General features: G+C 44.1%; 1 protein-coding gene and 1 non-coding gene across 3 annotated transcripts in view; both read right to left on the minus strand.

Moving 5' to 3' along the window:
* The window catches only part of CCND3 (cyclin D3), a 94,587-nt gene that overhangs the window by 46,839 nt on the left and 25,638 nt on the right, over positions 1 to 22,110 (minus strand). The gene's annotated exons all lie outside the window — the stretch shown is intronic.
* LOC123389537 lies at positions 524 to 630 on the minus strand. The gene has a single exon (XR_006604152.1). It is a non-coding gene; the product is annotated as a U6 spliceosomal RNA (small nuclear RNA).

Consider the following 22,110-nt stretch of genomic DNA (forward strand, 5'->3'; position numbering starts at 1 on the left):
GGGTAAGAAAATCCAATATCGTCAAGATGCCAGTTCTTCCCAACTTGATCTGTAATTTCAACACAATCCCCCCCCCCCAAATTCCAGTAACTTATTTTGTGGATAAAAACAAACTGATTCTAAAATTTATATGGAAAGACAAAAGACCCAGAACAGCCAACTCAGTATTGAAGGAGAACAAAGTCAGAGAGGACTGACAATACCCAATCTCAAGACAGTGTCGTGTTGGTGAAAGAATTGACGAAAACGTCAATGGAACAGAACAGAGAACCTAAAATAGACCCACAAAAATATAACCAACTGATATTCTTTTCTTTAAAATGTGGAACACTTGGGGCACCTGGGTGGCTCAGTGAGTTAAAGCCTCTGCCTTCGGCTCAGGTCATGATCCCAGGGTCCTAGGATCGAGCCCTGGGTCTGGTTGGGCTCTCTGCTCAGCAGGGAGCCTGCTTCCTCCTCTCTTTCTGCCTGTCTCTCTGCCTACTTGTGATCTCTGTCTGTCAAATAAATAAATAAAACCTTTTAAAATATGGAACACTTCACAAATTTGCGTGTCATCCTTGTGCAGGGGCCATGCTCATCTCTTCTGTATTGTTCCAATTTTAGTATATGTGCTGCCGAAGCGAGCACTATAACCAACTGATTTTTTTTTTTTTAAAGATTTTATTTATTTATTTGACAGAGAGAAATCACAAGTAGATGGAGAGGTAGGCAGAGAGAGAGAGAGAGGGAAGCAGGCTCTCCGCTGAGCAGAGAGCCCGACGCGGGACTCGATCCCAGGACTCTGAGATCATGACCTGAGCCGAAGGCAGCGGCTTAACCCACTGAGCCACCCAGGCGCCCCCAACTGATTTTTTTTTTAAAGATTTTATTTATTTATTTGACGGAGAGAGAGACAGCAAGAGAGGAAGCACAAGCAGGGGGAGTGGGAGAGGGAGAAGGGGGGGTGGGAGAGGGGGGAAGCAGGTTCCCTGCTGAGGAGAGAGCCCAATTCGGGGCTTGATCCCAGGACCTTGAGATCATGACCTGAGCTGAAGGCAGAGCCTTAAGGATTGAGCCATCCAGGTGCCGCTCAACTGATTTTTAATAAAATAGCAAAGGCAATACAATGGAGCAAAGATACTCTTTTCAATAAATAGTACTGAAACAATTGGACATCTATCCACCAAAAAATGAATCTAGATATAGGCCTACATTCCTCACAAAAACTCACTCAAAATGGATCATAGACCTAAACATAAAACTCAAAGCTATAGAACTTCTATTTTATTTTTTTTACGATTTTACTAATTTATTCGACAGAGACAGAGAAAGCACAAGCAGGGAGAGCAGCAGAAGGAGAGGAAGAAGCAGGCTCCCCACTGAGCAGGGAGCCTGACACAGCACTCGATCACAGGACCCTGAGATCACTACCTGAGCTGAAGGCAGATGCCTAACTGACTGAGCCACCCAGGTGTCCCCCAAACTACAGAACTTCTAGAAGAAAACACAGGAAAAGCCCTAAAAGACCTTGGATCAAGTCATAACTTTGTAGCTAGAACAGCAAAGGCATGATCCATGAAAGAAATAATTAATAAGCTAGACTTCATTAACATTAAAAACTTCTGCACTGCAAAAGACAATGTCAAGAGAATGAGGAGACAGGCTATGGATGATGATAAAATATTTACAAAAGATACATCTATAAAGGACTGTTGTCCAAAATACATAAACTCTTGAGGTGCCTGGGTGGCTCAGTTGGTTAAGTGTCTGCTTTTGGCTTGGGTCATGATCATGGAGCCCTGGGATAGAGCCCCACATCGATCAGGCTCCTTGCTCAGCAGGGAATACGCTTCTCCCTCTCCCTCTGCCTGTGTATGTGCTCTCTCTCTCTGTGTCAAATAAATAAATAAATAAATAAATAAAGTCTTTAAAAACAAATATAAAAACAAAATACATAAACTCTTAAAGCTCAACAACATGAAAATTAACAATCTGATTAGAAAATGGACAAAAATCCTGAACAGACACCTCACCAAAGAATAGATACGGATGGCACATAAGTATATGAAAAGTTGCTCAATATCATATGTCATCAGGTAAATGAAAATTAAAATAAAGATGAGATATCACATGTATAGGAAACACCTCATAGTCCTCCTATATGCTTGTCCTTTACTCTCACGTGACAACCATACTCACAATGCTGCTGACCCCTGATGTGTGGAGGTTCCCCCCACCCCACACCAAGCAATTCTGCAACACCTGCTGGGTGGCCTACAATTTACCTCCGTTCTCACACTACCTACTGAGAGAGAGTGTCAGATCTCACAGGTGAAGGTCTCACTCCCCCAGGACTTCCTGGGGGAGTCATACTTCAGATACCAGTAACAAGTAGTAGTCCCAGGTTACCTAGAACTCTGTCCAACTGTCTCCAGGTCAGAGGTTCCCATGACCACCTCCTCCTTGGATCTGACTAAACTGCTGGTTCACAGATCTCAGGGACACAGTTACTGACCTTGACCAGTTTATTAAAGGATATGATAAAAGCCAGACAATCAGCCAGATGAAGAGATACATAGGGCAAGATCTGGGAAGGTTCCAGGCTTCTGTACCTGTGGAGTTGGGATGTATCACCCTCTCAGCACATGGATGTGTTTACCCACCTGGAAGCTCCCCAAACTTCAGACTATTGGGGTTTTGTGGAGGCTTCCTAATGGAGGCATTAATTATTAATTCCATTTCTATCCCCTCTCCCCCCTCTCCAGAATGAGAGGACAGGGCTGAAAATTCCAAGCTTTTAATCACGGTCTTTATAGTGAGCAGACCCACCCAGGAGCCAACCAGGAACCCACCCAGAGTCACTTCATTAGAACAAAAGACACTCCTGTCCCCAAGGAAATACCAAGGGGCTTCAGATCCCTATGTCAGGAACCTGGATCAAAGATCAAATATCAGAACAAAAGATGCTCCTTATGCTCTTATCACAGGAAATTACAGGGGTTTAGAAACTCTGTGCAAGGAACCAGGGGCAGAGACCAACATATATTTTTTCTGTTATTTCCTACCACTCCACACCTAAATGGCCAATATCCAGAAGTCTGACAACGCCAGATGCTGATCCTAGTGTGGAGCAGCAGGAACTCTCCGTCATCGCTGGGGGGAGTGCAGAGCGGGGGAGACACTTTGAAGACCAGTCTGGCGGTTTCTTACAAAACTAAATACATTCTTCGCATAATTTCAGTAATTGTGCTCCCGGGCATTTACCCAAGTGAACTGAAAACACATTCACAAAAAAAAAACCTGCCTGGGGATGTTCACAGCAGCTCTATTTATGATTGCAAAAGCTTGAAGAAACCAAGATGTCCTTCAGTTGGTGAATGGATAAAGAAACCATGCTTCATGCAGACAAGGAGGAAACTGAAATGCATATTCCTAAGTGAAAGAAGCCAATCTGAAAAGGCTGCTTATTATACAATTTAAACTATGTGACAGACTGGAAAATGCAAAACTATGCAAAGAGGAAAAAGATCAGTGGTTGCCAGGGGCTAGTGGGGAAGGATGGTAGAATAGAAGGGATAATAGAGCCCAGAGGATTTTTAGGGCTGTGAAACGACTCTGCGGGATACTGCACTGGCGGATACGTGTCATTACACATTTGTCAAAACCCATAAAATGTGTAACCCCAAGGGTGAACCTAGAGTAAACCATGGCCTTTGGGTGATAATGATAATAATGGGACAATGATTAGAACGGATGTGCCCTTCGGTGAAGGATGTCCATAGCGGGGCTGACAGTGGCGGAGGCTGTGTATGTGTGGGGATGGGGGGTAAATGAGAATGCTCTGCACTTTTTGCTTAGTTTTTCTCTGAACTTAAAAACTAAGTTTATTAGTTTAAAAGTATTGCCTATGTGTAGGACTACACCAGGGGTTATTTATGGGGCGCCTGGGTGGCTCAATTGGTTGGGTGTCCAACTCTTGATTTCTGCTCGGGTCATGATCTCGGGGTCATGGAATGGATCCCCGTGTCCAGCTCTGAGCTCAATACGGAGTCTGCTTGGGATTCTCTCTCTCCTTCTGTCCCTTCCTCCCGCTTATGCGTGCTCTCTCTCTCTCAAACAAATCTTCAAAAAAACCACAAAGGGCTATTTATGGTAGCAAATATGTGTAAACAATCTTACAGTCGGAGGGCAGGGGCATGGTTATGTGAATTACATCCCACAGCCACTAGTTCTATCTGTGAAGCATTTATAATGAGCAAAGCAAATGCTGAGACACTGAAAAAAGCAGGTATCTAGAACTATACGAACGGGATGATAAAACTATGTATTACAAAAAGCCCGGGAAGATGACATGCTGAAATGTTAGTCGTCTGTTGTCTTTGGGTTTTAAATTTTGTTTTTATGAATGTATATTCTTTTTATTGTAAAACTCATGATAAAAAACTTAAAAAATACAGAAATGGATAGCAAACAGAAATTACCCATAACTCCATTACCTGCCAGTAACAGAGGGCACCTTCAATTGTGAGAGAGTGGGTGATTTTCTTTTCTTTCTGTGTTCTACTACTTGCAGATTTTCTACTACTAGTAGTAAATTTACTACTTGATCTTGGAGTTGTGAGTTTGAGCCCCACATGTAGTGGGTATTTACTTAAAATTAACAAAAAAATATATATTTTTAAAAAGATTATTTATTTATTTATTTATTTAGACAGAGAGAGAGAGAGAGAGAGAGAGAAGAGGAAGCAGACTCCCTGCTGAGCAGAGAGCCTGATATGGGGTTCAATCCCAGGACCTTGAGATCATGACCTGAGCTGAAGGCAGAGGCTTTAACCCACTGAGCCACCCAGGCACCCCAACAAAAAAATCTTAAATAAGTAAATAAACATAATCCTTTTCAGGCACCAGTTCTAAGGCCACCAACACCCTCTCCAGGGAATTTTTCAAATCCTCCAGATTGAATGGGGGCTCTCATCCCTATCTATGCTGATTTGTGTCTGTTTCAGCTCAGGATACAGCTTACTCCGTGTGCTTATTAATTGTGTACTTGCATTTCCTTTTCTCCTTGTAGGTAGAGACAAGTCTTTTTTTTTTTTTTTAAGATTTTATTTATTTATTTATTTGACAGACAGAGATCACAAGCAGGCAGAGAGAGAGGAAGGGAAGCAGGCTCCGTGCTGAGCAGAGAGCCTGCTGCAGGGCTCGATCCCAGGACCCTGGGATCATGACCTGAGCCGAAGGCAGAGGCTTTAACCCACTGAGCCACCCAGGTGCCCCGCAGGTGAAGACAAGTCTTACCCTTTCTGCAGCCTAGCTCTGAATCTAGAATTTACTTATCAAATGTCTGCCATGTTCCGTGGCACGTCCCTGCCAGCATATCTGTGTGCCCTCTCCCCAGCCAACATGGTGGATTCTCAAAGAGGATCCATCTTCCTTTAGGGGAGTTGGATGGCCTGAATCTCTCCCAGCTTCCTAGCTTGTAGGTTGCTCCATCGCTCCCTCCCACAGACCAGGACACAGGGGGCGCGGCATTTTCTCCAGAAGGGCCCCAGTCATAATGCACCTTTGTATGAAGAGGCAACCTTTGCACTGGCTCCAATTAGTATTTTCAGAAATCCGTTTATCAGATTAACTAGCTGGCACTGACATGCAGAACCTGACCCTGGGACAGAGATAGAGGCAAACTAAGGTGGGGTGGTGAGCAGGTGGCAGAGCAAAGATCGGGCTGGTGGGGAGCAGCGGGGAGCTGGATGGGTGCTCTGGGGTAGACGAGGCAGACTGGGGGCAAGACAAGTAAGGGGGCAGGGATTAAGGCTGGGGCCATGAAAATACATTTCCTGGGACACCCTGGGTAGCTCAGTTGTTGGGCATCTGCCTTGGGCTCTGGTCATGATCCTGGGGTCCTGGGATCGAGTACCACATCTGGCTCCTCGGTTGGTGGGGAGCCTGCTTCTCCCTCTCCAACTCCCCCTGCTTGTGTTCCCTCTCTAGCAAATAAATAAATAAATAAATCTAAAAAAAAAAGAAAATACATTTCCTTTATTTTACCTAAACGCTTAGAGCCACAGCGTAAGCTAAAAACCAGGAGCAGCAGGAGAATCTGGCTAGACACCAAGAACAGCCTCAGTCTATCGTTTTAGGATTTCAGGTGATCATTTCTTTTCTGTCCCCAATGATGGCAATATCCACAATTATACAGCACTTACACCGTGCCATGGTCTATGCTTTTTATTGTGAACTTAAATCAATCTAAAAACCAGGGGAGAGAGATAAAGTAAGTTGCCCAAATTCCCACAGCCCGACGTGGACAATGTAGAGTACGGAATCCATCAGAACCTGTGCTCAGTCCGCCTGGGTGCTCTCCCCAAATGCTGGGAGGGCACAGTGAGATCCTCCCCTCCAGGATTAGGCATCCCTTCCCTCCCCCACCAGGGCCTCTGCTCAACCCTTTCACTTTTCCTTTCTGATTCTATAGGAGGAAGCAAAAGGGCTAGAAAGCCTGTAGCACTGAGGTGATTTTTACTTGCCTTCAGGGGCAGTATAGAGGTGACCAAGAAACAAGCTCTTAAAAAAATAAGTAAATAAAATAAAAGAGAGTGAGATCCACCCATTCCCTAATTGTGTGGTATTCAAAAGCTCCCTCTGGGGATGCCTGGGTGGCTCAGTCGGTTAAGCGTCTGCTTGTGGCTCAGGGATTGAGTCCCGAATCAGGCTCCTTACTCAGCAGGGACCCTGCTTCACCCTCTGCCTGTGACTCCTTCTGCTTGTGCTCCCCCACTCTCTGATAAATAAATAAATAAATAAATAAATAAATAAATAAATAAATAAAATCTTCGGGCGGGGGGGAAGCTCCCTCCATCTCTCTATCTGCCCCCCAATTGCTGAGTTTAATGTAGCCTTGCAAATAACCTCTAAGCACCTCCTGAAATTGAGACAAGTTCGGGCATTTAAAAAATATTTATTGTAGGGACTTCTGGGTGGCTCAGTTGGTTAAGCATCCGACTCTTGGTTTCACCTCAGCTTGTGAGCTCAGGGGTCCTGGGATCGAGCCTTGCATCAGGCTCCACACTCAGTGGGGAGTCTTCTCCCCACCACCCTCACTCTCGCTTCCTCTGCCCCTCCCCCCATCTTGTGTGCACACACACTCTCTCTCAAATAAATAAATAAACTAACTAACCAACTCACTAACTTACTGAATACCTACTGTGTGCCAAGCACTGGTGTAAGTGCCAGAATAATTTTTTTTGGCTGAAAGGATTATTATTATTACTTTTTAAAGATTTTATTTATTTACTTGTCAGAGAGAGAGCGCACGTGTGGGCGCACACAAGCAGAGGGTGTGGCAGGCAGGGAGAGAAGCAGGCTCCCCACTGAGCAGGGAGCCAGATGTGGGGATCAATACCAGGACCATGGGATCATGACCTGAGGTGAGGGCAGATGCCCAACTGACTAAGCCACCCAGGCGCCCCAGCTGAAAGGTTTATTACAGTCAACAAGATGGCAGAACAATTTGAGGATCTCCTCAAGCAGAGATGGAACACATGTGACTATGGAGGTGACTCCCTTCCCCTCCTGGGCCCAGGTCTTCCCAAGAAGAGCAGCCATAGGAACAGGTCGGGAGTGGCTGATGTCAAAGATGTCTCTGAAGTAAAAGATGCTTAATGGGGGCTTTGGGGTCCCAGAGACTGTGTCACCACAAGATGTAAGAGGCCTAGATCCCTGTGTCACCAGTTGGAGGTTGTGAAGTGAGGAAAAGCTGTCTGATTTGTTGTAACCCTCTTACAATACAATCCGTGGTATTGGGAGAATGACAGGTGACAGTGCTGGTATGTTTGGTGGAGCTGGGGAAATGGGCTTCCCCCAGTCTCAGGCTGACCAATTGGTCAGCCTCATCCCCATAGGGTCCATCTCTTCTGCAGGGTCTCAAAGCATCTTGTTTGAATTTCTATAATGGCACTTCTACTGGATGTTCTGGGGTCAGGCTTCTATTGGGTGGTGAGCTCCTGAAGGGTAGGGCTTCATGTCAGTCCATCTCTCAGGTGCTCAAGAAAATCAGATGATTCCATGGGGAGAGAGGAGGCACAAAGTAGCTTTGGACAGAACATCTAAATGGATGGTGAGATACCCATGGGGTCCTACTCCACTAGCATTTTATTTATTTATTTTTAAAAAAATTTTTTAAGATTTTATTTATTTATTTGACAGAGAGATCATAAGTAGGCAGAGAGGCAGGCAGAGAGAGAGAGAGGAGGAAGCAGGCTCCCCGCTGAGCGGAGACCCTGACACGGAACTCGATCCCAGGACCCTGAGATCATGACCTGAGCTGAAGGCAGCGGCTTAACCCACTGAGCCACCCAGGCGCCCCTCCACTAGCATTTTAGATAAGGGCTTCAAGCTCAGGTAAGACATTACAGGTGACTTAGGCCATCCGAAAAGTGCCAATATTGAAAACTCTAACAGCAGAAGAAATCCTGCAGATCAAGACCACGGTGGCTAGGCACTGTGCTGAGCTCTTTTCATCGCTATATTTTAAAATTTTCTTTCTTTCTTTTTTTAGGAGCAGAGGAAGAGGAAGAGAGAGAATCCCAAGCAGACTGCCCGCTGAGCTCAGAGCCCCATGCAGGGCTCGATATCACGACCCCAAGATCATTACCTGAGCAAGAACCAAGAGTCAGATGTTCAACTGATTGAGCCACCCAGGTGCCCGTCACCATTGTTTTACTCCATTCTCAGAGCAACCCCAGGAAGGAAGCAGAGACTCTAGTTATATATTTGGTCACCTACTGGTAAGTTGAGGAGCCAGAACTCAGATAAAAGCAACAGCGACACAATGAACATAATCATAAACACAGAGACATTGAGTTAGTATTTATTGAATACTTAGGATGCCCTAGATAATTTAGTAACTTTTTCTTAGTACTTTTTTAAAAAAAGATTTTATTTATTTATTTGACAGAGAGAGAGAAGAGGAAGCAGGCTCCCCACTGAGCAGAGAGCCTGATACAGGGCTCAATCCCAGGACTCTGGGATCATGACCTGAGCCGAAGGCAGAGGCTTAACCCACTGAGACACCCAGGTGCCCAGTACTTTTTTTCTTTTTCTTTCTTTTTTTTTTTTTTTAATATTTTATTTATTTATTTGACAGACAGAGATCACAAGTAAGCAGAGAGGCAGGCAGAGAGAGAGGGGGAAGCAGGCTCCCTGCTGAACAGAGAGCCCAATGTGGGGCTTGATCCCAGGAACCTGGGATCATGACCTGAGACAAAGGCAGATGCTTAACTGACTGAGCCACCCAGGCACCCCAATCGGTGCCAAATATTAGCATGGGATAAAACAGACGCTGAGGGGGCCGCCTGGGTGGCTGGGATCAAGCCCCACATCGGGCTCTCTGCTCAGCAGCGAGCCTGCTTCCTCCTCTCTCTCTCTGCCTGCCTCTCTGCCTGCTTGTGATCTCTGTCTGTCAAATAAACAAATAAAATCTTTAAAAAAAAAAAAAAAAAACAGACGCTGAGGCAAAAAGCATTATAAGAGACATCCACCATATGATGATTTAAAAAAAAAACAAAAACAGATGCTGAGGCAAAAAGCATTATAAGAGACATCCACCATATGATGATTTGAAAATGTGATAGAATAAAAATTTGTTTGCTACAATAATACAATAATTCCAAATCTGTATATCCCAAATAAGAAAAGCTTCTAAATACATAAAGCTAAACCTGACAAAACTATAAGGAGAAATTAGTAAATCCACGTTGGGGCAGGAGAGTTTTAATACATCTTTTTTAGTAATTGATAGATCAAAGGGCACCTGGGTGGCTCAGTCAGTATAGCGTCTGCCTTTGGCTCAGGTCATGATCTTGGGATCCTGGAATCAAGCCCTGTGTCAGGCTTCCTGCTCAGCAGGGAGTCTGCTTCTCCCTCTCCCTCTGCCCTTTCCCCTGCTGCCTGTGCTCTGTTTCTCTCAAATAAATAGAATCCTAAAAAATTATAATTGATAGATTAAGCAGAAAAAAAATATGTATATATGTGTATAGATCTCAAGCTTATTAAATAAATACTTATGTGTATTAAAAAACACGCATTTTTTAAAGATTTTATTCATTTATTTGACAGAGAAAGAGAGAGAGATCACAAGCAGGCAGAGAGGCAGGCAGAGAGGCAGGCAGAGAGAGAGAGAGAGGGAAGCAGGCTCCCGACCGAGCAGAGAGCCCGATACAGGACTCGATCCCAGGACCCCGAGATCATGACCTGAACCGAAGGCAGAGGCTCAACCATCTGAGCCCCCCGAGAACACGCATTCTTTTTGAGCATACAAATTTACTACATTTTAGATCATAGGCAAGGCTCAAAACATTCAAAAAATGTGTTATAAAGACTGAATTAACTGACCCAAGTGGAATTAACTTAGAAATTATCAGCAGCAACAAAAAGTTCCACCCATGTGGAAATTTTAAAACATACTTCCAAATAACTTAGAGATCAAAGAATCTTCATGGAAAATTTTTAAGAACTAGAACTAAATGAAAATCAAAATGCTATATCATAAAACTTAAGAGATGCCTACATTCAGACCCAGCTTTTCCAATTCCAGGAACCCACCCAAGAGAAATGAAAGTTTATGTCCACAAAAGACTTGTACAAGGATGTTCACAATTGCTTTATTTGTAATAGTGAAAAACTGGAAATAATCCAAACGTGCATCAACAAAGAATGAATAAATAAAAAGTGTATATCCATCTATATATTGGAATAAACTCAGTAATAAAATGGAAGTAATTAATATATACAACATGTACTGAGTGACAGAAGCCAAACCTGAAAGAGTATATACTGTATGATTCCACTTAGATGAACTTGTAGCCAAGTGTATTTCTAAACTCATTAACTCTGGTGGTGAAGGGTGGACTGATCCATAATGAACCCCACGGCCATGGAACTTTCTAGAATGATGGAAATGTCCTATATCTCAATCTGGATGATGGCAACATGGGCATTTACATTTGCCAAAACTAAAAAAAACTGAAGATTTTAAGATCTGTGCATTGTATGATATGCATATACAGTCAGGAAAAAAACATATAGGTGTTTCAGTAAGGAAAAAACACCCTATAGATGTGTGTGTGTTTGTTTTCACAGACAGAGATCACAAGTAGGCAGACAGGCAGGCAGAGAGAGGGGAAAGCAGGCTCCCTGCTGAGCAGAAAGCCCAATGTGGGGCTCGATCCCAGGATCCTGAGATCATGACCTGAGCCAAAGGCAGAGGCCTAACCCACTGAGCCTATAAGGCGCCCCCTTATAGGTGGTTTTTAAGGACACATATTAGAAAAGAAACAGATTCTAAATGGATCAACCAAGGTCAGAAGTAAGGAAGTTAAAAAAAAAAAAAAAAAAGAGCAGCAGAATAAGTCCTAAGAGAGCAAAAAAGAGAAAGGAGTAAAATAAGAGCAAAAATTAATGAAATGGAAAATAAATAGTAGGGAAAATCAAGAAAGTCAAAAGTCATATGCTCAAAGGACTAATAAAATAGACAACACTTAGGTAGTATTGATCAAGAAAAAAGATATAAACAATGTTACAGATTTTAAAAGTAATATACTTAAGGCTACAGGTGAGTTTAAAAAAAAAATTGTTATTTTTTTACTTATTTGACAGAGAGAGAGTACAAACAGGGGCGGTGGCAGGCAGAGGGAGAAGCCCGCTCTCCACTGAGCAGGGAGTCTGATCCAGGGCTGGATCCCAGGACCCTGAGATCATGACCTGAGCTGAAGGCAGACACTTAACTGATGCAGCAACTCAGGCACCCTTACTACTGAGTTTTAAAAATGAGAACTATATGAACAAGTTATGCCAATAAATTTGAGGCAAACTGGAATATACTATAGAAAAATATAATTTACCAAAACTAATCCAATAATAAAGAGAAAAGCCTATATAGTCCCATATGCAGAATAATCACATATTTTATTAGCCAAAGCAGGACATCTTTAAAAGTGAAAGCAGCCCCTATTACAAATATGCCAGGGAACAGGCAAAACCTGGCTTTAGCCCAGGCAAACCAGGATATGTAGTCACTTTACTTACAGCTATAAACAAAATAAAAAATCTTTCAACAAAGATGATACCAGCTCTAGAAGGTTTTCTAGGAATGCTTAACCAAATACTCACAAGTGCATCGATTCCAATTTTATGCCACTTTTCCTTTTTTTTTTTTTTTTTTTTTTTTTTTTATTTGACAGAGAGAGTCACAGCAAGAGAGGGAACACAAGCAGGGGAAGCCGGAGAGGGAGAAGCAGGCTTCCCGCTGAGCAGGAAGCCCTTATCTGGGGGGCTGTGATCCCAGAACACAGGGATCACGACCTGAGCAGAAGGCAGAAGTTGAATGACTGAGCCACCCAGGCACCCCATTATGCCACTTTTTCTTGGAGATTAAAAAATAAAGAAACTCTCTCAACTTACTCAATGATATTAGTAAAATGCCAATTCCAATCAGCCAAATATAGTATAAGAAAGAAAATCAACAGGTTAATTTAGGAGCCTAGATGCTGATCAAGTTTGTTCAAAATATAACCAGACCAAACCAAACCTAGCAGTATATTAAAAAAGATAATATAAGAGCACCTGGGTGGCTCAGTCAGTTAAGCATCTAACTTCAGCTCAGGTAATAATCCCCATGTTGGGCTCCCTGCTCAGTGGGGAGCCTGCTTCTCCCTCTCCCCCTTTGTGCATGTGCTCTCTCTCAGTCTCTCACTCTCTCAAATAAATAAATAAAACCTTTAATATAAGAAATAAAAAACAGAAAGATAATATATCATGCAACAATTCAATTTATCCCAGAAATGCAAAGAAAGTTCAACATAAAAATATTCTGATAGGGGCGCCTGGGTGGCTCAGTGGGTTAAAGCCTCTGCCTTCGGCTCAGGTCATGATCTCAGGGTCCTGGGATCGAGCCCCGCATCAGGCTCTCTGCTCATCAGGGAGCCTGCTTCTCCCCTCTCTCTGCCTGCCTCTCTGCCTGCCTCTCTGTGTATTTGTGATCTCTCTCTCTCTGTCAAATGAATAAAGAAAATCTTAAAAAAAAAAAAAATTCTGGTAATTTAGAGCATTCACAATGAAAAAAGAAAAAAAAAACAATTTATCATTTCAATAGATGCAGAAAAAGCAATTTGATAAAATTCAACCCCTGTTAAAAAGCATTTAGGGAAAAACCTACAGCAATCATTACTAGTACCCTAAGAAGCACTTCCTTCCGGGGGATGGAGGGTTGTGCAAAATGAGTGAGGGGAGTGGGAGATAGAGGATTCCAGTGATGGAATGAACAAGCCCCACAAATAAAAGGTACAGCAAAGGGAACATAGTCAATGGCAGTGTAATAGTGTCATATGGAGTCGGGTGGTGGCTGTCCCCATGGTGAACACAGCACAACCTATAAACCTCTTAAATCACTATGTTGTATACTTGAAGTTAATGTAACATCGTGTTAACTATCCTTCAACTGAGAAAAGTGGGGAGGGGACTGGCTGTTTCAGTCAGAAGAGCATGTGACTCAAGGGGCGCCTGGGTGGCTCAGTGGGTTAAGCCTCTGCCTTGGGCCCAGGTCAAGATCTCAGGGTCCTCGGATCAAGCTCCATATCGGGCTTTCTGCTCAGCGGGGACCCTGCTTCCTCCTCTCTCTGTGCCTGCCTCTCTGCCTACTTATGATCTCTCTCTGTCAAAAAAAAAAAATAAAAATCTTAAACAAAAAAAAAAAAAAAGAAGAAGAAAAAGAAGACGACGGGCGCCTGGGTGGCTCAGTGGGTTAAAGCCTCTGCCTTTGGCTCGGATCATGATCCCAGGGTGCTGGGATGGAGCCCCGCATCAGGCTCTCTGCTCAGCGGGGAGCCTGCTTCCTCCTCTTTCTCTGCTTGCCTCTCTGCCTACTTGTAATCTTTGTCAAATAAATAAATAAAATCTTTAAAAAAAAAAAAAAAGAGAATGTGACGCTTGACCTCGGGGTCCTGAGTTTGAGCCCCACGTTGGGTGTAGAGATTACTAAAAAACAAAAACAAAAAACATATATATACATATATATATGTGTGTGTGTGTGTGTGTGTATACACACACACACACACACACACATATACACAGCATTTCCTTCAAATTCAGGAACAAGTCCAGGAGGCCAGCTGTTCCTGCTTCTAGTTGACATTACACTGGAGCAACAGCAGAAAGGAAAGGAAAATACATTCGAGGTACACAATTAGAAAGAACCAATAATGCTATTAGTAATAGATGATGTGACTGTTTGGAGAGAAGCCCTTCAAATTAAGTTACTAAAATTGATTAGGAGAATGATCAATAAAACTGAGTACGTCCGTGGTGTTCACTGGAGCCATGGCACCAAAAGGGACACATAGGCAATGTCCATGGACTTGCTGATGTTGTATTAAATTGCAGGGGAGGTATCACAGGTTCAGTTTTATTACACTGCTTCATAATTTATAATTTATATATATACTTATATATGCATTTATATTCTTCTGGATCATACCATTCGTTATTCAATGTAAACGTTTAAACATAGTGTCTTTCTACTTTCTATATTACACGTTTATTAGTTGTTGTATTCTTTTACAACGCAAATGTCAAAATGGCTGTAGTTGGAAGAAAAACAATGATTAAAGAAAGAAAAAAAACAAAAGCCAATGAACAGAGGCCGGATGGGTCTGATGGATGGGCTGGTGGGTGGCTTTGAGGGTGGTGAATAAGGCCAAGTCCAATTAATGTCAGGACAAGAGCTCAGTCAAGGACAGAGAAGAAGCTGGCAGATTTGGAAGGGGGGGCGGGGAAGACTGATAGCCGTGACCTTTAAGAGGGCAGTTTTTATAGGCCAGCAGGAGGCGGGGCCCAAGAGCAGAGGGTTAAATCATGAATGAATAAATAGCCCCAAACTGGAACCCACCCAAAGGCCCAACAATCAGGGCCTGGTTAAACAACCATAGCGCCATTCATAGAAGAAATGATGCTGTGTCCACACACAGACGGGCTCACAAAATTAGGTGACGTAAAAAATTTCAGGGCACAAGATAGCATTTGTGCCGATTACAATCATGAAAGGGCATGCGTGTGCAGTGAGGAGCCCACGGGATTGGACCAGATAGAGCCCTCTGTGCGGATGCTGTTTTCAGGAGAGGGTTTTTTTTGTTTTTGTTTTTGTTTTGGGAATGCCGGCCACCAACAAACAAAAACATGTCATGTGTCTTTAAAACCCAAAGAATGGCTGGTGAAGAGATGGACCCAGCAAGTGCTGGTGCCGCCCGGGAAGGGCTGAGACAGCGGAGCAGCTGGAGGCCTGTGAGAAGGGCTTCGGGCTGCAGCCGGCGGTGGAGAGAGGAGGGCGGAGGCCGTCTGTTTCTTGGACTGCCTGTTTCTTTTTCTAATTAAAAAATTGATAATCTTGGGGTGCCTGGGTGGCTCAGGTGTTAAGCACCTGCCTTGGGCTCAGGTCCTGATCCCAGGGTCCTGTGTTTGAGCTCTGCATAGGGCTGCCTGCTCAGCGGGAGGCCTGCTGCTCCCTCTCCCATTCCCTCTGCTTGCATTCCCTCTCTCGCTGTGTTTCTGTCAAATAAATAAAATCTTTTTTAAAAAACTTGTAATCTTCCTTTTAACAAATTCGAACAGTCTAGAAGTGCGTGCACGAATGCACACACATGTGTGTGGGGGCGGGGAGAAAGAGCCCTCAGCACCCTCCCTGCTCCCCACTGTTAATAGCTGAGCGTAGCTCTCCTGAGCTGTACGTCTATTATATGCAGCTCATTGGTTTAATTACAGAAGGAGATAGGCTTTCTCAAGTATAGCATTAGAGGAACAGAAGAGGGAGATGTCCCGTCCTCCAGAGCAGACTTCTGCTGGCAAGTGTCCTTCCAGACTCTTTGGTCTGTGTGCATGTAAACACATATATGTATCTATATATATTCACATAGGGCTTCAAGGTTGGTTTTTTTTTTTTTTTTTTTCCAAAGCAGTAAGGTGGTTTTGGAAGACAGGTGAGGTTTGATGGGGTGGAATATGGAGGCCACGACCAAGAAAGAATTCTTGAGATGTTTTTGGTGCAAAATGGTGGTTTATTAAAACACAGACACTGTAACCGGAGGCAGAGGCAGAAAGAGAGACAGTCCCCAGGGTCTTAAGGAGTGGCTGACTATATACTCAGGAGTTGGGGAAGTAAGGAAAAAGGAAGGTTTCAAAAGAACTTTCATATGCTAAAGAGGACCTACAAGATACCGGAGGCCTTGCCATTGTCAAGCTAAGGTTGTTTCCTCCCCATCCCAGCAATGCATTAACATTCAGATAGTTGGGTGATTCCTGGAAGAAAGTCATGCGTGTCCCAAGCCGGAGTGGGGAGGAGTTGTAAGGGGTCTGCTTATGCTTGGTCTTCAGCCAGCCTTCTGCTCTCTCATCAGCAAGAACATTTTCTACCCATCATGGAGTGGTTTCACTCTACAATAGGTCATGATGGATCACTCCCAAGTCACCACACAGAGATTAACCTCATGCTTGAATAGCTGCCTAATATCCTACAGCATACAGAGGAAAGGTAAGCGTCAGAGAACACAGGGACATCGCTTTCCCTACCATTGGTGGGGAAGGAGACACAGAGACAAAAGATTCAAGATGGCAGGAGGCAAGCTGGGAGGCGGACTGGTCCTGAGAGCGGGAAGCAAGCAGACAGAGAGGGTCTTCTTTCTGCCCTCTTAAACCAGAGTCCCATCCAAATCTAGCTAAACCACACAGAACTGCAGGGGGGTAGGGTTATGATTTGAGCCCTGAGTGATAAGGCCGCTGCTGGGGGCCCAACTTCCTTGAGTGACCTGTTCTTCCCCCCAGTGGCGGCTAGGCTGAGCCCACTTACCAGAAATCTTAACGGGGGGCCCCGGAACAGTAGTTCTCTAAGTGGGATCCCTGAGCCAACAGAAAACAGCATCGACAGGGGAATCCTCGGGTTGTGGGTCCTACTGAATCCAAATCGAATCTCGGGAATTAAGTCCCAGCAATCTGTTTAAGGAGCCCTCCAGGGGAACGCAGATAGAGTAGGGAAGGCCACTCTGAATACCTTTGCTCTAGAATGTGGTTTTGAGTCTGACCCGCCCCACCCCATCTCCTAGGAGAGGCAGAGAAGTCCACCCAGAAGAGGATGGGTAGGCTGTAGGCCGGTCTTCTGTGAGTTTAGAGGCTGTTGGCAAGTCCCTGGAGTTGTCCTCCCCTCCCTATGACACCACCTCCATCTCACCACCTCCCTTTCATAAAAAAAAAAAGAAAAGAAAAGAAACACCACAAGAGAAAGGGAGGGTGGGGGAGCAACCCAAGCTTTCCACTTTCCCTTAACGGTGGTGTCCCCTCCCAGTTTAAGTAACCCCTCCCTTGGGGTACTGCCCTTCGATGGATGGAGGGTGGAGGAGGCAGAGGGGAGAGCAGCTTTGAAAGTTGGGGAGGAAATGGGATGTGGCTTCAGTGTGGCTGGGTTGGGGGAGGGAGTTGAAGGGAGAAGAGAAAGGGAGAGAAGAATGTCCTCATTTGGCCCAGCTGCTTCTGCCTGCACCTGTTCAGCTGAGGCCTGAGGAAGGACACCAGTAAATGAAACACAGCCCCACCCAGTCAAGAGGGGCCCCTTCCCACACTGTCGTGGGGCCTGGGTTAACTGACAGGAAAACTGTGAATGGGTTCAGGTGGCTGAAATGAGAGGCTAGGGGAAACAGCTGGGCTGCTCCGGGGCGTGGAGTAACTGTCTTCTGTCACCCCCAGACTCTCAGAGTTTTGGGCAAGGGGTGGAGGGATGGGGCGGGTGGGGACCCAGTCTGAGACCTGCAGATCTCTCGGATGCAGAATGGGACATCATTGCAGAGAGGGAAGTCTCGTAGAAACGGGCCACGCCCAACCAGAGCAGGTTCCTGTTGTTAAGCCCTACAACATTCCACGATGCTCACTGTTCTTCAGCCACTCGATGGGCCATCACCTTCTCTTTAAAAAAAAAAAAAAATTTTTTTTTTTACTTTATTTGTAGAGCAGTTTTACAGAAAAAGCTGTGAAAACTGACAGGGCATTTTAAAAGTCTCCTTTTGGTCTGTGGCCCAGACAGTAGTTCATCGAAGCAGTCAACTGGTCAGTCAGTCCGTCAATTAATCAATCACTTAATCTATACATATCCAGTGAGGGCTTTTGAGAGCAATCCTCAAACTTACTAAGAATCACGAGGAAGTTAATTAATGAGGTAGGCTCTGGGTCTCCCAACCAGAGATTCTGATTCAGGAGGCCTTGAGGAAGACCCTGGTTGTGTATTTTTGATATTTTTGACACACTCCGCAGGAGATGTTGATGTATTTGGCACACTGAACCCTATGCTGAGAAATCTGGGATTGTGTAGTGTACAGGGCCAGAGGCTCTGGTGGGAAGCAAGGAAGCGGTAAACATAAAAACCCCAATCTGCCCCTTCTCCCCCGCAACAAAAAACCCCAAAACGCAAATCCCATTCCCCATCCCCCACCTGATCCTGACGACACAGCATATGGATCCATGTAAACTGAGGCAGTGGGGGATGACGGGTGCTCACCCGCTCTAAAAAGGTCAGAGAGGGCCACTGACTAGAATACTCATGGCACAGAGATCTCTTCTAGAGAAATCAGAAAAAACTCTGGAATGAGGAGGAAACAAGCCAGGAAAATGTCCAATAATCATTTTTGTTGTGAGGCCTTGAGTAAATTAAGCTTTCTGTGCCTCCATTTCCTCATCTGTAAAATGGAGCTCATGATGGTCCCTCCTAGTAGGCTTAAAAGAACACTATGTGTAAAGAGTATAGAGCAGTGCCCCCGGGATATAATAAGAAAGTTGTCACTGTTAGCACAAAGAGGGGCCCCGACTGGCAGAGAAGAGTGGAGAGAGCCAGAAGAAAGCCTTGAATCTGGGATTTCAAAAGCAAGTATCCTCTGAAGATGGTTAGTGTGGATGGAACAGAGGGGCCATGGATAAGGAAATGCAGAATTAGGTTGGAAAGGTGAGGTGAGGGGTGCTGAATTATGGCTCGCTCCCAACATGATACATTGAAGTTCTAGCCCCCCAGTACCTCAGAATGTGACTTCATTTGGAAATGGGTTGTTGCAGATGTAATGAAGATGAGATCATATTGGAGTAGAGTGGGCCCTTTATCCCATATGACTAGGTATCCTTATAAGAAGAGACACAGAGGGAAGATGGCAGATTGGAGTGACCCAGCTACAAGCCAAGGAACAACTTGGAATACCAGAAAATAAAAGAAAGAGGAAGAATGCTCTCCTATGGTCTTCGGAGGGACATGGTCTGCTGACACCTTCGTTTTGGACTTCTGGCTTCTGGAACTGTGCGAGTACATCTGTGTTGTTTTAAGTCACTCAGTTTTTGGTCCTTTGTTATGGCTTCCCTAGGCAATGAAGAGAGCTTTTGGATTCCATGTGACGGGCAGGAGCACGGAGCCACTGAGGGATCTTCAGCAAGGAAATCGTTCTTGGTGAATAAACCAAAGAAACATAAAGATTCACATCAAAACCTGCTCATTAAAATGAGTCTTAGCTCATTTAAAAAAAAACAAAAAAAACCTTTGCTTAAAAGTCCTTTGCCCCACTGTCAAAAAGGTTGGTTGTCATGAAAGACAAAGAAAAATTTAAGAGCCATGTCAGGTTACAGGAAACCTACAGAGACATGACCATTGAATATAACCCATGATCTGGGTCTTTATTCTTGGTTGTTTTTGCTTTGTTTTGTTTGGGCTATAAAGCATGTATAATTGGTACTACTGGGACGTATGAATGAGGTCTGTAGATGACATTGTGTCAATGTTAATTTCGTGGCTTTTATCATTCTACTGAAGTTATGAAAGTGAAGACCTAATTTTAAGAGTACATACCAAACTAGGAGTGAAGGGACATAGTGCCTGTGACTTATATTCAAATAATGTATAAATATACTGGGTAGAATGATAAAAGCAAATGGGATGGAATGTTAACGTCTGGGAAATCTGGGTCAAGACTATATGAGGATTTCTCAGACAATTCTTGCAACTTTTCCCTGTCAAAACTGTCACAATAAGAAGGGGGGAAAGAAGTCTGTTGACTGATCCTCTGACTTTCCTACTGAACTTTTTCTAACCCTGTGAAGTTTCTGGAGCCCAAATCTGGACATGGAGCTAATGTGATAAGAGAAAGAATTCTGAGAACTTGTGATTTCTACATGTTGGGATTCTACGTATGCCCTTGGTGATTACGGACTATTACAATTGGTTAATTAATGTGGAATTGTATTCTCTACAATACAAATTATTTGCAGAAATCCTTTTCTCCTTCACAGTATTACCTGGGACTAGAAGGAGCCATACATATGTAACCCAGGCTTCTACCATACTCATATCCTCATTAATATCAAGACAGATGAATGCAAGTTCTTTTGATGGGAATCTAACCCTCTCACGTTCCCCATTCCATTACTGGTCAGCTCTGAGCACTGGACAATTTCTCAACCCACTGAACTGGAACCTCCCTTCCTGACACAGGATGACATACAAGTATGTCACTGTCCTTCCAGGATGTAAATGCAATATTTATTCCAGGTCCAGCCTGACAACCAGAGAGTAAAGGGTGTTTGCTGGGCATTCTGTTCACACAGCCTCAAAGGGAATTAGGCTTTTTCAAAACTGAATTACGCAGTTAATCATGATTAACTTAGACTCAACTCCAACCACAGTTTTCTTTTGTGAACCACGGCTAACAGCCATTGATGATCGCCACCCAGCATCACATTATGTATCTGAGTGTGCTCAGGGTCAGGTTCCACTACAAGAATGTCAGTTTCATAAAGGCAGGGGCTTCCTCTTGTTTCAACTCCCCAGCACCTAGAACAAGTCCAGGCCCATCATAGACGTTCTTTTTTTTAAGATTTATTTATTTATTTGGGGGGGCAGAGGGTGGGGGAGAGAGAATCCCAAGCAGATTCCATGCCAAGTGTAGAGCCCAAAACTGGGCTGGATCTCATGACCCCAAGATCATGACCCAAGCTGAAACAAAGAGACAGACACTCAACCGATTGTCCCACCCAGGTGTCACCCCCATCACAGACCACTCAATAAATATATGCTGAATAAATGAATTCAGTGTATCTATAAGATATAAGCCATATATCGTTTATCTTGTACTTGCATAATTTATTTAAAATCCACACCCAGTCTGCCAACAAGAACTTGAGATGACTTGCTTTGCACAGGACTTTTAACTTAGGGCCAACTTTGTTCTTGTTGGAATTTATATTTTATTAAATTTACATCCTTGTTGAAGATCTCAACATCTGGTTGAGATCCCTCGCTCTCTCAACCAACATGTCAGCCGTCCCTCCAAGTCTCAAGCCATTCATTCAAGAATGACTCTCTCTGACTGGTTTCCTGGCTATTCCTCAACGGTCCAGGAAGGTTCTAGTCCCAGGATCTTTGTTTTGGCTGTTTCTTCCCTCCTTCCCCCTGGGCCCAGCGACACTGCCAATTCCGCAGCTTCAAATCACCATTCAAATGTTAACTTCTCAGTATGCCCGACACTGGTCATCCTACTTAAAACTGTAAGATGTCACCCTCTCCAGTGCCATTCCCTTGCCCAGCTCTATATTTTTTGTCATGTTAGTAGTTCTTATTACCTCTTAATGAATGTTATGACTGCTTTTTTTTTTTATGCATATTGCTTGCTGTCCGTCCTGCTACTCCTACCCCGTCCTATACAAGGGAAAGATTTTTTTTGCCTGTTTTTTTTCACTGGTGTATCCCAGGTCATAGAACAATGCCTGGCACATAAGAGATACTCAATAAATATTTTCTGAATGAATGAATGAACAGGCAACTTACTCCGGACCCAGGAATTTATACAACACCAAGATAGGACAGACCTCCCTCCTCGCAGAATGGCCCCAATCTATGAATCAACTCCCTCCATGTACAGTTTTTCAATCAGTAAAACAAAATAAAACAAAACAACATTAATAACTCTATTTCGGGGCACCTGGGTGGCTCAGTGGGTTAAGCCATTGCCTTTGACTTGGGTCATGATCCCAGGGTCCTGGGATGGAGCCCCGCATCGGGCTTTCTGC

Source organism: Mustela putorius, unplaced genomic scaffold, assembly GCF_011764305.1.
Source record: "Mustela putorius furo isolate JIRA1106 unplaced genomic scaffold, ASM1176430v1.1 tig00003983_pilon_pilon_pilon, whole genome shotgun sequence".
Taxonomy (NCBI): Eukaryota; Metazoa; Chordata; class Mammalia; order Carnivora; family Mustelidae; genus Mustela; species Mustela putorius.